Raw genomic sequence first — 14,991 nt, 5'->3', positions numbered from 1 at the left:
ACTATTTATGAAAATCCCGAAGGCTTATTATTTTCATTTATATGTTAACCATTTCTTGAAAATCTCGAAATTTACGGGATTACAAAAAAACGTCGTTCACATACACTATATCTGCATGTACCTTTAAACTTGCACATGTGCACAAGTACTATCTCGCGCACACAGCTCATCTACAACCGCCACCTGCTAGCAAACAAAATGAGATTTGAGCAGCGATAGAAGAGCAAGCGGTTAACAAGCGCCTCTATAACAATATAGAAGAAAGCAACGTATTAGTTGAGTGGAAAACGTGATCGTGTTTGGAACGTGTCAACCTAACTAGTGGCTAGCTAAGCATTTCATAAAAGTTCTAAATTTATAGAAAATTATTTGGTGATTTTTCTGTCGATAAAATTTGCCTTGAATTAACGTACCAAAAAAAAAAAATAATAATAATTACTGTGAATACGCATAGGTAAAATTGGGTTAAGAAACTCAGTTAGAAGTTATTGATTATAAGCTTCAAGAGGGCGAAGAAGCGAGTGCAGTGTATATACATAACGCGCGGTTAAAGTGTATCTATACGAACTTTCAACTGTGAATTTTTTTGGAAAATTTGTATGTACAAAAAATAAGTGTGCGGAAAGATAAAATATCTAAGAATTAAAAATAGCTATTAATTAAAATTTTCGAAAAATACAGAAAATATTAATAAAATTAATTGAATTGCGTAAAATATTTTTATTATATTTTATGTTTTGTAAAATATAAAAAGTGTATTCAAAAAAGTCGACTGAATCAGCATCTTTTACATTTCCAGGGTAATTGAAAGCCGTTTGTAGAAAACTCGCACGTCAAATAAGGTGAGTTTGAACTTTTGCTTTTTTAATTAACTTAATGAGTTCGCGTTCGTTAAAAGAAGCGAATTTGTACATAAAAAGTATGGATTTTATGGCGATAACGCTGTTGCAACAACAAGTGCCGTTTGCTGTAAATGCCTCCAATATCATTGAACCAATTGCCAACACAAGCAGTTTGCGGTCTTTTTTTTGTGTTGCGTGGCGGCACGCCTTTTTTCTGCAACATCTTGCATGTTGTACCGCTAGATGCTGCCTTTGCGGCAGGCAAACGCGCAATCAATAAAATATGCGACATTGCCAATGGCACTGTTTGCTGCGCTCGTGTTATTGCCACCAATAACTGCAATAACAACAACTACAAATCTAACACTCAAAATGGTATTATGCCGCATATGGTGTACATTCTTCAAACGGTTGACCCCAAAAGCGGTAAGACGAGCTTGAGACTTGAAGTTGTCCAAACGCATTTTCCTTGGCAGGAGCGCACTCCACCTCTTTTGTGTGTGTGTATGCGCCACACAAACGCACTGCCACCCTTTTTCACGCAACGCAACGTGTTTATGTGTATGTGTGGGTTTCACATTGTATATGCTTTATGTGGCAGCAGTAGGCTTGTTGTTGCTGAATCTCGCCGCAAGACGCCAGTATCGATTTAACAAGCATCAGTGGGAAAAGTGAAGGCTGGTTAACACTTATTTAACTAGAACCCGTGATACTTGAGAGTATATAATATTAATACTAAAAATAGAAGGTATGTGACTTTATCAGCATATCTTTTATAATTAAACTCGATGGGGAGGGGGCCAATTCTTTTTATTTTGTGTATATAGCACATATATAATTTAGATGCATGTAAGTAACGCATGTGAAAACGCAGCGCTACAAAATCAGTTGCAATTGATTTTTCACATAGCCAAATTCATCTTGCTTTTACGGCATTCTGTTAAAAAACTCAAAGTTTAAAGTTTCTTATGGAGATGGAAAAAAATATATTAAATGTATATACATATGTATACTTGAAATAAAAATTTTATAATTGCCATTATGGCAATATAATAATAATAATTATGCAGTTATGCAATACGTAAAGAATATTAAAACTTATCAGATTATAAAAAATTTAATTTACTGTGAAGAATGCAAAAATAAAAATATTCAATTAAAATTAAATATAAAGAAGTAAAAAAAGTGAAAAACTTGCATTATATTCGGCTAATACCGACTATTTTAACGCCGGCGCAGTTTATAAAAATATATTTTGTATAAATTATGGGAAATAATATTATACAAGTATATGAAAAGTGAGTGAAAAAATGTTTGGTTGGGACACAATAAAAACAGGCAATGTGGACACTTTTATCACTTGAAATGTTACATTTGACAATAAAGTATTATTTCACTAAGGAATTAAATTATTTAGTGTAAATAAAACTGGTTAACAAAATTTTAACTTTTTTTTGCCACATGAAAACTCATATCAAATTTCAAATGTAATATGACCACTAAATAATAATATGTGAATGAAAAAAATTTGACACGTCAGGTTTTCTTGTGACATCAAAACATATGTTTTCTTAAAAATTACAATAATAAGCTACATTTAGATGCATTATTTAATATAGAAAAGTACTTACGATTCTCATGAATATTTGGCTTCTGGAAGGTCTTTTTTAAGTCTACAACAATAATCTGCAAGCATATGTTTTTTAAAGGGTATATTAAATCGAACGTTTTATATGAAATTATGAGTTCCATTATTAAATCTTTGTAATTTTCTGATTTATGGTTTCCTAAAAAAATGTTGGAAAACGTTCGCAAAACATTTCTAGGCGAGTCCTGAGACCTGATCATTCACTTTTTCTTCCTCTATATGTTGGGCGTACAAATATTCCCTCTTTAATTTTTCCCACGTTGAGTTTACAGATTTTCTCTTTCAGATATACAAATTCACTGCCATCTCAGGCCAAGGCAATTCGGCACTATGTAGGAAGAGTCTGTTGGCCGAAGACAAGTTTGGATACTGGGTGGTGTATGATACATTCTGCATAATGGCTGAAAAAATACCGTGCATACCAGGGGATTTAAACTGTTCGAAGCCGTTGATTGCCCAAATTATTCTGTGCTTCGTTATTATGTCGATCGGGACATACTATACGCTACTTCCAACAAGTAGGAGATTTATAGCGTCCGTACATCTTGGAAAATGCGTGTCGACCAAGTCTACCAGTAATTCCTTACTGTAACCAGTCCACTCTCCCCATTTTTTGCGTAGTAGCCTAGTGGTAGTCGGGTGCTTAAATAGTATATTCTTAAGCCTGGCTATCTCGGTCTTCTTTTCTAACTTCCCGCAGAAGCTCTTCCCAAGTCTTTTGGCTTTGCGAATTTCATTTTTATACTTCTTAATGTACATCTTTATATTCCCTCCAAGAGTGTTCTTTATTGGCCATCTTCGCCAGTTTAAATAGCTCCTTAACACTACGCCTACGGGATCAGAGCTCTTTGTTCCACCAAGGCGGCCTCGATCCACGCTTTCCGTATACTGAAGGGCACGCGATGCAATACGTACGCAATAAAAGCTACAAGGTTACAATAGTAATTATAAGCAAAGGCTTCTTGGTTGAAATTAGTCTTTATCTATGCACAATTTGTTCTTTAAATATAAACTGCCAAGAAGTACAACAAATCACTTTACGAAATGTATTTAAACGGGCGCACATAAATTTATAAATGTTTATAAAACACATTAAATTGTTTGCATTTATTTTTTCTTTTAGTTCTAATATACTCGCTGTAGTATATACGAACACCGTGAAATGAAATAAAAAGCCGGTGAAAATACTCGCACTTTCGTGTGGTAACCGGCTGCAGAAATGTATTCGCTTTTCCGTCATTTGTTCTATTTTCGTATTTGTTGATAAATTTGAAAAAAAACGACAGTACATGCAAAAACGTATTATACAAATGTATATATTGAAAGATTTTCGGAAATTTGTAGTATGATAATATTGAATGAAATGTGGAACTGAAAACTGAATTTAAGAATTTTTTTTTTTTGTTTTGAAGTATTTTTATTATATTAAACCTATAACGTTACAATGGCGCTCCGAAAAATTGTTAGAAAGGTTTGACGTAGAATAAGTTATTTGGATATATTATATAAAATTTTGATTTGTGATATTATATAATCTAAATAAATTTGTGATGTCTTTGACAATATGTGTAGATAGTTTCCCAAATCAAGATAATTATAATACTTTTAATTTCTAAATAGCATTTTCTTAATTTATTATCAAAAAAAGAAAAAACACCTAGATAATTTACATATCGTCCTCACATTAGCGGTTTTTGAATAAATAATAATTTATTATGAAGCAATATATACAAATGTGATTTAAGATACATTCAAAACACTTATGGAACTTAAATTATATAACGTTTTTTATTATTTCTTACGAATTTTTATTTTTTAACGATCGGAACTGTTTTTCCGATTAAGTAGTCGGTTTTGAGTAGTTTAAAATTGTATTTGCGTATTTATTGTACACTCACTCTGAGTAAACCATTTTTAGAATGCAAATTATTACATGGTTCTATCTGTATTTTTGTTACTTAAAAATTATATTTTATCACTCGAACTGTTTTTCTCTATAGGCGCACACCTTGTATACTCGTGAGAGCCTGACTGAAAAAATGTCGAGTTTTGCTTAAAAATTAAATGATATTTGACCCGCTAAATGACATTTTTCATACAATCGAAAAACTGAAGAGTCGTTGTAAAGAGCAAAAAAAAAAAATCAAAGCGATCGGATGATTTTTATTCGAGTTTTGAGAAAAACGCGTTTAAAGATAAAATTATTGACTACACTGACTATTGATGACTACACTTTAGAGAGTTGTTACTAAAAAAATATTTGAAATATTCATAAAAAATTTTAGTATATTTTTGAAATATGTAGAAAAAATTAAAATTTCACACTAGGTGTGCCCTTAAGAAATTGGTTTTTAGTGCATTACATTCATTTCTGCGCGTTATTTATACCTCGTTTTTAAGTAAATATTACCGAACCAATATTTCTATCGATGATACCACACTAACATAGTTTTTAATGTATTCACCTAATTTTAAAATCAAATAAATTTATTTACTTTTTGGCACCACTGTGTGTACAAATAGGTATATGACTTTAACATCGACATTGTGTAAGGTGTTTTTGGGGGCATGACAATTATAAATACATACCTACATATATTATAAATATACAAGAAAGTGTCGCTCACTTCATGGATAGATACATACCTATGTATATTATATAAACATAATGGGTGGTTCAAAAAAAGTTTTATAGCACTATTAAGCACTAGAAAAGAAATATACTTACATACTCGTAGATACATACATATACTCGTACATTCTAAATAAACCTTTCGTATACTTTCTGAATGCATACTCTTCCGCTGTGAATCGATTTTTTGGGAAGTCACGTAAAAGTACAAAAATAATGTGATTTGTATTTGAACTATTTCTGTATATAACATAATATTTTCTTATTACATACATACATATATGCATTTGTATATATGCGTGTACGCTATAAGTTGGGAAATTCGTGCCACTTTGTTTTACTGCGCCTGTTTTGCTGCATAATATTTTGATATTTCAAAATAAAAATATTATAAAACCGCCTGATTTATGATATTAAAAAAAAAAGCTTTTCCTTAGGAACAATCATAACTAACTACAAATATACAGGGTTCATATTAATTAAGGTATATATATATTTACTCTTGTACTTCGATGTACATAGTTTCACGGTGAATTTTGACACTTACCTGCTAATTATAACAGTAATTTGTGCGAAGGGCTTTCGCCCTATTGGCTTCTGTTCGCATGTATTGTATAATTTGCATTATTAAATTGCTATATTTAGCGCTTCGAAGTGCTTACTGTGCTTTCATAGGGGTTGTTGTAACAATAGTTGCAGTGTGTATAATCGAAAGCCGCTCAGTAGGAAGTTCCAGCAGGTAGTACAGCTTGAGAGGAAAATAGGAAGAAAGAAGTAATTCTCTATGAAAGTTTGACATTTGGTTTGTAAATGACGTCATATATTGAAATCTTGTGTTTATTATTCTTGATAAATATGGAGCGTAATAAGGTTGTGAATTCTTAACTTTTCATTTACGGCAACATCTACTCTCTATTCCTTCTAAAGTTCAAGTTAAAAGAGGTCTTAATAAAGCTTCGAAAAATTTCAAATGAAATTTAAAAATTTTTTGCTTACATAACAGAATGTCACGTTTTTAAGGTGACATCGTAGTACGTTGAATATGTCATTTCAGTTGAAGGCTTTGACGCAACGAACTTAGTGTACCAGATATCTATTAAGTTTTTGATTTGGTTAGAATCTGAATAAAGAAATATACTAATACTAATATGCCTTTTTGTTATTAAAAAATCAATAATCTCATGCAAAATTAATTATTTTAATTATTGCCTTTAACTTTGTTTATATAAATCATTTCATATTTATTGGGTATATAACTAATACATAGATATTCATTGTTGTTACAATTTGTTGTTTATTTATTTTACATAGTCTATATTCGTAAGCAGTTGTTGCATTTCCCATGGCATTTATCCATTTATCCATTAAGGTGAAGGTCTACGTGGCTGTCCACATTAACACACCTGCTTTTATATGGCTTCCGTTAATCTATAAGTATTTGCTGCTTATCTAGATACGAGTAATTAAAAAGGTTGCTTTAAAAGCAACAAAATAAAATCCTTCAACCAATTATTACATGTGCTTATTAGTTGTAGGTACTTTTAATATGTTTTTTGAGCCTATGTATCTAATTGTGTTCAAGCTTAAAAAAAGGATTTTTTCTTTAAAAATTAATACATTAAAAATAAATTCGGTGCAACAAAAAAAAATTTCTTTGTAGTATATGAGTTTGACAGCTGTCAAGACATGAGTTGAATTCGGCATCTTTTGATAGCTTGGTAAATTGGTAAAAACACTTCCAAAAAAATGGTAATTTTATAATATTATATATTTAAAATTTTTAACTGGTCTATAGGAATACTCTATGTCTATAACAGGGATTCAATGTAAAAATTCGCGGTGGGGTTGCGAATTTTTTTATCACAAAATTTTAGATTAAATATTGGAAGTTTAATTTCCGAAAATCGGAATTAAAAAATTAAAATTTAATTTTTAATCCCGATATCAGAATAATTAATGGATAATATATTTTTTCATTCAAAAATTGGAGTACATGTAAAAACATTTAAATATATTATAATCATATATAAAGGAAAGATTTACATATTTTTAACTAAAAAACTATAATTAAGATCAACTAAAGTAAATATGGCAAAACTTTGTTGATATTTTACTGAAAAAAAGCTTTCCTTTTCAAAATGCAAGTACGCGAGTGCCAAATATAAAAACCCGTGAGGTTTTTAATGAAAATTCGTATTTCTTTAGAATTAATGTTTTTAGTGTAGCCACAGTGTAAGAAGTATAAGAAAAAAGAAAGTACAATCTGTAAACAATTCAGTACATGCTGAAATAAACCTATCAGAGCAGATCGCTGAATTTAGAATATCGTTAATGGAATTTTACTTTCTTTAAAATTTGGATGCAATAAACGATTAGACTCACCATTAAACACCGGCCCATGTATATACAACAAGCACAACAATATGGGAGAAGAAAGCAAATCAGCAATGCATGCGTCGTTGCAGTGGAGAAAAAAAAATTATTTAGACACTGCGCACCATTTTCAATCATCAATACCCACTGAGCGAGTGTAATAAAAAATCTCATAAAAAAAGTAAAAATATACAAAAGGAAAAATAACAATCTAAATACAATCATAGGTACACTAATGAGCCGCAAACTGCAGCTTACCAAGTGGCAACAACAAAATGTTTCTGTCAGACGTTTTTATTATGAAATTCATTAAAATTGCTTGGAAAAGTATAAAACATTTTGAATTAGAAGTGAAGCTAAAATTTGTATACTTAAGAGCGTATTGAAAGCGATAAATGATGAATTAAATTCATTTTAATCGACTCGATCAGCATTGATCATGCTCATGTACTCGTGGATCTAAAAGATGTGAAAAACTTGAAAGTCTTTGATCTACTAGAATTTCTGAAGAAAGTTCATGGCTATTGTTCTGTGAGAAAAAATCATTCAATAGAATCAGGTTCATGCAATTTGTTTGTTGATTTTTATACATACATACATAAGTATTATATACTTCGTTTTATTGCTTACAAGTTGTTTAACTTGATAAATACAGTTTTAATGGAACTTCGTAACTCTAATTACCTCAATATGCTTGTTGAAATTTAGTGATTTTTATAACATCAACATATGAGGACATAATATATGTATGTTCAAAAACCAAACATGAAACAAATTCAAAAGAAACAATTACTATAATACTGTTCCTTTACATTTGCAACTAAGAGTTAAAGCGTGTGTCAAAAATTGAGTGCAAGAAAGATATTGAATTTATAAGAAAAACTTAAAATTATTGATCAGAACAAAAAAGGTGCACGAATGACGGAATTATGTAAGAATTTCAATTTACAATAAAAGCATCCACCGTCTCGACAATAATAAAAAATTAAGATAACCTTGTGAAAAACAAGGAAAAGATGAGCTGCAGCTGCAAAAAAAAAAAATTATTAATAGCGAATGGCTTGAAATGGAGGAAAAATTATTTTCGTGGTTTTTAACGTAGCGGAATTGTCACATTCCCATAAGCTGATTTGCGTTACAGCATCAAGCAAAGAATTTGCACCACGAAATGGTCGGAGGTAGTTTTAATGCTAGCCATGGATGTTTGACACGTTTTAAAGAAAGATATGGAATTCGGCTCCTAAAACAAAGTGGAGAGAGACTTTCATCAATGTGGAGCTTGTTCAAACTTTTAAGAAAACATTCATGGAAGCTTTTACACAAAATAACCTAACAAAAGATGCCATTTTCAATGCTGACGAAACAGGTCTATTTTGGAAGAATTTACCTGATAAAACCTATGTACATTCTGCGGAGAAAACAGCGTCAGGAAGAAAAATATCCAGGAAAGAGGGATGGTCTTTTTATGCAGCAATGCGAGTGGTAGAAAAAGATTTAAGCCTTTAGTGATTGGGAAATCTTGAAATCCTCTACTCCAACTAAATTAATGCAAATTGAGGTTAGATTTATCTAGTAGTTTGTAATAAAATATAGTCTCTTTTGTAAATCAATTAGACCTATTTTGGTAAAGTGAACACCATCAACTGATGCTTTTCAGTTTTTAAAAATTGTTATTGAATATCCTTCTCGTCAACGTTTCATGATGGTTCAATAATATTGTAAATCTATCCATCAAACTGCGGGAAAATATTTGGTCATGTAATATATTTCTAGAGAATTTCATAAAGGATTTCAAATAATATTGACAATTTTTATGACATACTTTTTTATCTAGAAAAGTCCATTGATTTAAGGGGTACTTGATTTGTGGTGTATTGTGGTAGAATCATGATTCGTCCCCAAATATGACGCGGCAACAAAAATGTTGTCATGGTTGCCAACTTGGATCACTATGTCCTTTCTCTCGTCCATCGTCAGATTTTATTGGTAAGGTCTGGAGCACTTCGGTCAAGTACGGAGGGTCAAGTAAGAATCAAAGGCGTGGCAAAACTGTTTAATTAAATGTACTGCATATGAATTCAATATTCGTTATTGGACGAAATTGTGAATCATTTTCAATAGCAATCAACTGCAATGACGGAAATCATCATATTGGAAATATGGTCGTAAAAATAACTTTTAATTATTTTTATAATGAATCACATTATGTCTAGAAGAATTTGCTTACTTAATATAAAATGAACCGAATGGTAAAAAATTACTTTATTGGGTATACAGGGTTAGGCGAATATCCAAATCGAAAATATAATTCCAGCTAATTATAAAATTGACCGATATAGGCGGCATAAAGTCGACCAGAATAATGGAAACCATTGCATTAGATACATAAATATGTACATATGTATATGAGGGCTAGGGAACTACTGAAATTGATTAATCTTTAGTGCCATATGATTCGAAAATTAACCGAATTTATATGGTAAAAAAGTCAACCATGTACTGAGGCCCATATATTAGGTATCTGGGTCTTGAAAAGTTATTGTCCGATTTCAACCATTTTTAGTCCACACATTAGAGGTAAAATTTTTGCTATGTTTTATTACAGCATCTTTGTTATTGCTTAATTTAATTCTCAAACTTGTGCAATTGTAGTCTTATCTACACTAGTATTAATTGGACTCCTTCCGGCATTATAAAATTTATAAAGCTAAATAAATAATCATAACTGTAATATGTATGTTTGTATCTGCATAAGTGTCCTAAAATATAAATTTATTTATACAATACCTAAAGGTCTACAAACATACATTACAGCTAGAACTTTCATTGTTAAAACAACAGCATGGGCAACACCAAAATCACTAGCATCACTTACCCACAAACGAACAATTAAAATAAAAGAAGAAACATGACAAGGGAAAATTAGAATCAAGTACAAATTTCAGTGTTATGCGCATAAATTTAAAATCAACAACTTGCACACGCCAACGAAATTGGAACAGAAAAGCCACAGCGAAACGGACATGCAGATGCCACATACATATGTACATACAGACTTACCTATGCATGAGTCTACCTCTATACGTGTATATATGTATGTATGTATAATCGTGCCAAGAGATGGCCGCATGAATGGATAAACAGCCAGACGTACACATTTACACACAAACATACGCCAAACAGCGGACATGCGGACGCTTCCACTGCCAAGCGAACAGCTGGCAGAGCCCCCACTTGGGAATGGGGTGAATTCGTTCTGATGCAAAAGCCTGCCAACAATATCTAGCACAATGCCACTAACATAGTAACTAAATTTGTAATACATTATGTTATAAAATAGTGCACTCTTCGTATAATAACATTAGCAATAAGTAAGGAAGGTCTAAGTTCGGATGTAACCAAACATTTAATACTCTCGCAAGGTAAAGTGATATACGGGGTTTTTCGTATATATAATATTATATATTAATTAAAAGTAGGAAGTATTGCATCCATTATTTACAATCACAGGCAGGAATATACACTTCATTAAGATTTCTTACATATTGACCGATAGATGCGGTATAAAGTCAACCGACCCGATTTTACCCTTTTTTGGCACAAGAGCTTGTTGTTATCACGAAAAGTATTCGATATTTTCGGTAAAAAATCAGCCATATGCACTGGTGTCCACATATTTGGTGTCTGGGTCCTTGAAAAGTCATAGTCGGATTTCGACAATTTTTGAGCGTTAGGTTAAATGCCTTTAGAACACTATTTGTGTTTGGTTTGTATACTGTGAAGTGAAAGAATCGGAAGCATGGTTGTCAACCGATTCCGTCCATTTCCATAGTGGATAACCTCACACACCAAATTTGGTTCAGATTGATTAAGTAGTTTCACTTAAAAGTGGGCGGTGCTACGCCTATTGTCCAATTTTTACTCCTGCTGCCATAAAGCCCTTCCCTATCCTGGCTGTGAAATTTAATGGTTGTGGATATTTTATTCAGTGAGTTATCGCACTCTTATTTTCTACATAACCGTTATATGGGGAGTGGGCGTGGTTATTATCTGGTTTCCACCGTTTTCACGACTTTTTCTCAGCAAATTTTAGCTCACAATTGCCTCTTACTACTGCGATCCCCTGCACCAAATCACAACTTTGTATCTTAATTTAGTGGTTAGTTATGACACTTTATAGGTTTTCATTTAATGGCGTTTTGTGAGCGTGGCAGTGGTCGGTTTACTCATATCTGCAATACCAACCCCCCTTGAGTGCCAAGAAATACGTGTACCTACTTAGTTACTAAGTTATCACTTGCACGGACAGACCGACGAAGAGAGTCACTCGGATTTGAACTCGTCTCGTCACCCTGATCATGATTGGTGAACAAAACTATTATACTCTGTCCAACATGTTGCTGGAGTATAAAAAACGCGTGTGCTGTGGTGACGACAAGAAAAATATACGAGCGACGGTGGTGTGGCGTCTACCTTAAATCGCATTGTTGTTGGAGTAACCACCAACAGCACTTAGCATTGCATTGTTCTTGATTACAGTTGCTGATGGAACTTAGCCCAGCAATGTCAGCAACATAATATTAAATACTTCAATCCCGTAAGCACGGGACTGCTGAATTTTTCTCAAAAAATCAGACGATTTGTTTTATCTGATGCCCATTTTTTTCGGTTCGGCGGTAGCTTTAGAAAAAGTTCATTTTAATTCATCATGTGGGAACTACTGAACCGACTTATTTATTTATTTTTAGTATTATATCATCTAATTTTCAATTGTTCGATAAAATCAAGACACAGAACGATTATGGAACACCTTTAGACTGTCTCAATTTTTTGCCATAAGGAACGAAGACTTCTATGAGAGAGGCATCAAGTTACCGAACAAAACAACGCATATTTGACCTAAATCGTTTCATTCTAACTATGCTAATAAAATCTTCATTTTAATGCAGAAATATCGGACTTCTTTTTACTGGGCCTTATACTTGTAGGTATATATGTTCGTAGTACTCACCAAAGTAAGACCCTTTGGAATAGTCAAAAAGTACCTGTCTTGTACCTTACCTTATTTTGTTCTGATATGCTTAGAAATTGTCTGTGAATTAATAAAAGCTGACAAATCTGTCACAAGTATGTTTTTCTGCTAAAGAAAAATTCTTCTAAAAACAAAATTGACAAAGCGCTGTCTGAAAAATATTTCGGTTATATCCAAATTTCAACCCTTCAAGCAAGTGGAAGAGATGTTGCATTTTAGTATTTGAAATTTATTCAGAATATACATAAGTACCTTGAAAACATCGGGATTGTAATATTCATATCCCGAAACCACTATACGGGGTTCGATGGATTAATGTACATAGCTATACATACATATGGTCTAAGTACATATCTACATACATATGTATGTGTACCCATTCAATTTCTGATGAAATATAGAATAATGGCACAGCATTTGCCGTGTTTGTCTGTCCATTTCGGACACCCTGCCCTCAATGATTGCTAATGACACTTGCTCAATGAAATAAATTGCTATGCAGAGGTGCTGTAAATTTACAAAATGAACACAAATCATTATAACGTGCAGAAATGTGTGAAAATCATTCCGCCGAGGAAAAGCACTAACCACTGCAGTCATATTTAGTATGTACATACACATATAATACATACGAATATATATGTGCATTATATTCAATGGTAAAAGTGTTGCTGATGATGACTCTGATGAAGGCCTCGCTTTGGTTGCATATTTATTTGTTTAGTGGTTCAACGTAGGCGATTGTGCTGCGTGCATGTTTGCTACACGATAGATTGTGGATTTGATTACCGATTTTTAGGGCGCCCACTTCTATGTAAACAGTGTCACACATACGAGCAAGTTTTTGAACGAAAACAGCTTATATAAACACTCGTACGGCACATTTTGCTCAAAATTGTCAGAGGCCTTTGGTACAAAAGTTCGGACAAATAACCGCCACATCATAAGCACCATATTATAACTCGTAGTCGACAGCATTTGTTCAGTGACTGCTTTGGAGTGTCACTAATTCGTGAACATTAATGAGATGTCGGTGTGTTTCATTAAATTTTCATATATTAAATTATGGTTTGGCGCTCTTCAATAACCGCATACAAAAAATCATAGCCCCTACTTCTCTGATGTTGTTCGCATGAACATATTGGGCCGACCACACAATAATTAGTGCGATTCGGAGCAATTTTGAATAAGTTCAGCTTGGTTAACGTGATAATTGGTAGTTAACCTTTCTACACTTTCCATTCGAAAATTGAGTTTGTTTTTAGTGATTAACTGTTAATGGCGTTGAAAGTAAAACACTTAGAAATTGCGGGTGGGTTTTAAGGTCATACTATAGTGAAATACTTCATTCATATAATATATACCCATGTTTTCATTTAGATTAAAAACTAATTCCTCATTGACGTTCTAATTGTGCATTCTTTTTAAAATTTGCGCCAATCAGTGAAACTGCTTCGAAGTGAAGAAAACTCAAATAACTTACTGTTTTCTTGAAAGTTATCTGCAAGATGTTGTGAGAAATCTTCAGTCGTTATTTGAAATGAAACAACTTTATTTATTGGATCGTTCACTAAGTAATTTGGTTTTTCAGTGCAATTTAAGCACGATTTTTTATTGTGTGAAACATTTTATGAAATTATATATTCTCCTTTTTTATCCAATACTTTTTGCCATCTTTCGGGCAAGAGATTGATTCCACGTTCATAAAATTTTTGATCCTTGTAGACAAAAACTGGTTTTTGACGTCCTGATTTGAGGTGAAGTTTCTGCCATACAAAAAATTTTGCAGAGACCGGAACTAGTAATAGGCCGACGGTGTCAAGTCTGAAGAATATGGTATCACATCCCATTCAAGCAGCAAAAGCTTTTGGCAACTCATCAAACTTGTATGAGGTCTCGCATTATCCTGGTGGAATACTACACCTTTCCTATTAACCAATTCTGGCCTCTTCCGTTTGAGTGCATCCCTCTATTTGTCCAGCTGATCACAATCTTGCGATTGTCGGGCAATAACTCAAAATAAACGATCCCTTTGAAATCCCACCAAACAGACAACTTACCCTTTTTTTGGTGACTATCGGCCTTCAAAGTGGTTTAAGCTGGTTCATCCTTTTTAGACTGTTATCTCTTGGGCTTTACATTCTTGGAAACAATCCACTTTTCGTCGCCACTTACAATGCGTTTCAAAAATGAATCACTTCATTGACGTTTGGTAAGCAAATCACAGTCGTTAATGCGACGAAGCAAATTTCGTTCTGTAAGAACATTAGGAACCCATATGTTAAGCTTCGAAATTAATCCTAGACGTTTCATGTGCTTAAATTTAAGAAAAAGCAATCTCTCGAGAGTATTATTCGACGATTTGCATCGACCAACGACTTTATTTTATCCATATCGGCTCCAAGACGCCTTCCAGGGCGTGGTGCATCATTAAGATCAAAATTGCCGGAACGAAATTTTGCAA

General features: G+C 32.8%; 1 protein-coding gene across 6 annotated transcripts in view; it reads left to right on the top strand.

Moving 5' to 3' along the window:
• The first annotated feature begins 255 nt into the window (after nucleotides 1–255).
• Nucleotides 256–14,991, top strand: part of CRMP (Collapsin Response Mediator Protein) — a 35,484-nt gene continuing 20,748 nt past the window's right edge. For 2 of the 6 annotated variants that reach the window (XM_036373386.2, XM_014235935.3), the window contains exons 1-2: nucleotides 257–454; nucleotides 800–842. The gene's annotated coding sequence lies outside the window, so the exon portion shown is untranslated. The other 4 variants (XM_036373383.2, XM_036373385.2, XM_036373382.2 and 1 more) reach the window with 4 other exon arrangements.

This window comes from Bactrocera oleae, chromosome 2, assembly GCF_042242935.1.
Source record: "Bactrocera oleae isolate idBacOlea1 chromosome 2, idBacOlea1, whole genome shotgun sequence".
In the NCBI taxonomy this organism is placed as follows: domain Eukaryota; kingdom Metazoa; phylum Arthropoda; class Insecta; order Diptera; family Tephritidae; genus Bactrocera; species Bactrocera oleae.
The sequence above is the reverse complement of the archived record's forward strand: the minus strand, read 5'-3'. Positions and strand labels throughout refer to the sequence as shown.